The sequence below is a fragment of the Schistocerca americana genome, chromosome 4 (assembly GCF_021461395.2).
Source record: "Schistocerca americana isolate TAMUIC-IGC-003095 chromosome 4, iqSchAmer2.1, whole genome shotgun sequence".
Taxonomy (NCBI): Eukaryota; Metazoa; Arthropoda; class Insecta; order Orthoptera; family Acrididae; genus Schistocerca; species Schistocerca americana.
In genome coordinates, this window is record NC_060122.1 from 291,613,793 (window position 1) to 291,616,671 (window position 2,879).

Below are 2,879 nucleotides of genomic sequence, written 5' to 3' on the forward strand. Positions count from 1 at the left end.
ATATATCCATTCTCATGCGTTTTTGAACCAGCATCATGAGTCGTGGCACCCATCTTGCAGATAGTTTTTTCCATTTCTAATTCTTCAGTTAAAATGTGATATACCCTTTCAGATGACATCTAGCAAGTGCGAGCAATTTCACGCACTTTCAATCGGTGATCCTCCATGGCCATTTTGTGCACTTTTGCAATGATTTCTGGTGTAGTGAGACATCTTGGCCAATCACTGTGCAGTTCATCATCTAAGCTCTCCCAAACAAAATTAAATTCATTTGTCCACTTGGCAACAGTTGAATATGAAGGAGCCGAATTCCCCCAGTGTGTTCTGAAAATTGGTATGAATGTCCTTTGCTTTCATACCTTTCTTTATGAAGTACTTAATCACTGCTCGAATCTAGATTTTTTTTCCACCTTCGCAAATCACTACATAGGAACAACAACAGAGCCACGTCACCACCACAGCTCTCCTCCAAGAGCACTGACGTGGCAAGTGCTTACAGGCAACAGTCCAATGAAGATAATGTGAACAACTCATTGTGCTCTCATGACGATTGCGAGAACTTTCCAAACCACCCCGTAAGGTGGATAGGAGAATGACTTTGTCAGTCTTTGATGGCTCACCTGAAGATGACTGGCAAGGGTCCAGTTGGACAATCAGCTGCAATCCTTACATCTCTTCGAACATTTAATTCACCGGGAAAATTTTAAAATTCACAGGCAGATTGCTGTCACATAACCATTCAATGACAGCAGCATAATAGTTGGTAAGCCCTCAGTTGCACTTCAGTGTCTATTCAGACTACTGAAATGCTGCTGCCACTGGTATACACTGTGGCATCACAGCAATTACTTTATACATGCATTCAGGCTTTTTTTCCTGGTTGACACTGGCATGCATGTCAGAACACTCCATGCTTCATGTGTACCTGATTGTAGGCCAGATAATCAATTGCAATTGAAAGCTGTAAACAACTTGGCATTTGGTACCACTGGACACAGGATTTTATTAGTCAATGGAGGCCTCCCCACTTCCTTTGAATGACATCTCAGGTTGCCAACATGGCTGAGCCTATTTTAGGTGCAGATTTTCTTGCTCAGTATGCTCACAACTTGTAAACACAGCTGATAGTAATACCATAACTGGAACACTGGGTTACTCTGCCATTGCATATTTAACAGAATAGACCACATTGGCATATATGATAGTCAGCAGCTGGCAACAGTTACGAACAAGAACACTGAAAACAACAGTCATGTGTCAGCATAAAAGGTATGGTGGTGGTGGTGGTGGTGGTGGTGGTTGTGGTTAGTGTTTAACGTCCCGTCGACAATGAGGTCATTAGAGACGGAGCGCAAGCTCGGGTTAGGGAAGGACTGGGAAGGAAATCGGCCGTGCCCTTTCAAAGGAACCATCCCCAATAAAAGGTATGCAAAGGTACTGTAAATCCAGATCCACTCAAGACAAAACCTGTTCAGAGCCACATGGTGATCTATATAACTTTTCATCTGTTGGAAAATATTCTCCATGCTTTGTTATCTAACTTGGATAATGTCAAGAAGTAGTATAAGTGATGAACAATGGTTCCATGTCAAAAATCACTACTTAAGATTCAAGCTGTCTTCCACAAAGAAAGTTACAAGCTGTTGGGACAGAAGCAGTGACTTTGAAGATGGAAGATGCTTTCTCCAAAAGCTTATGCAATGATCACATTGTGGAACTTCTGCTTGAATTATGGACACAACAGCATAGCATTAAACACAATACCGTTTATTATACACTGAAGATCCAAAGAAACTTGCCTGCCTAATAGCTTGTAGGGCTCCCACAGCATGACATGGTACCGACTCTACTAATGTCTGAAGTAGTGCTGGATGGAACTGACACTATGAATCCAGAAATGTCTGAGAGGGTGGAGATCTGTTGGAAAATATTCTGAACAGCACATTGCAAGGCATCCCAGGTATGCTCAATAATGTTCATGTCTGGAGAGTTTGGTGACCAGCAGAAGTGTTTAAACTAAGAAGAGTGTATCTGGAGCCACTCTGTAGCAATTCTGGATGTGTGGGGTGTCACATGGTCCTGCAGTAATTGCCCAAGTCTGTCGGAATACACAGTGGACATAAATGGATGCAGGCAATCAGACAGGATGCTTATGTACGTGTCACTTGTCGGTCATATCTAGACGTATTTGGGGTCCCATATCATCCGACTGCACACGCCCCACACCATTGCAGAGCCTCCACCAGCGTCAACAGTCCCCTGCTGACACAGGATTCATGGATTCATGCGTTTGTCTCCATACCCATACATGCCCATCTGCTTTATACAGTCTGAAATGAAACTCTTCCTTCCAGGCAACATGTCTCCGGTCATCAGTAGTCCAATGTCGGTGTTGAAGGGCCCAGGCAAGGCATAAAGCTTTGTCTCTGGTGGTCATCAGGAGTACACGAGAGGACCATCATTTCCAAAAGCACATATGATGTTTCGTTGAATGGTTCACTTGCTAATACTTGTTAATGGCCCAGCATTAAAATCTGTAGCAATTTGTGGAAGAGTTGCATTTCTGTCACATTGAATGACACTCTTCAGTCATCATTGGTCCTGTTCTTGCAGGATCTTCTTCCAGCCACAGTGATATGGGAGATTTGATGTTTTAGCGGATTCCTGATATTGGTTCAAATGGCTCTGAGCACTATGGGATCTATGATCATCAGTCCCCTAGAACTTAACCTAACTAACCTAAGGACATCACACAACACCCAGTCATCACAAGGCAGTGAAAATCCCTGACCCCGCCGGGAATCAAACCTGGGAACCTGGGCGTGGGAAGCGAGAATGCTACTGCACAACCATGAGCTGTGAACTTTCTGATATTCATG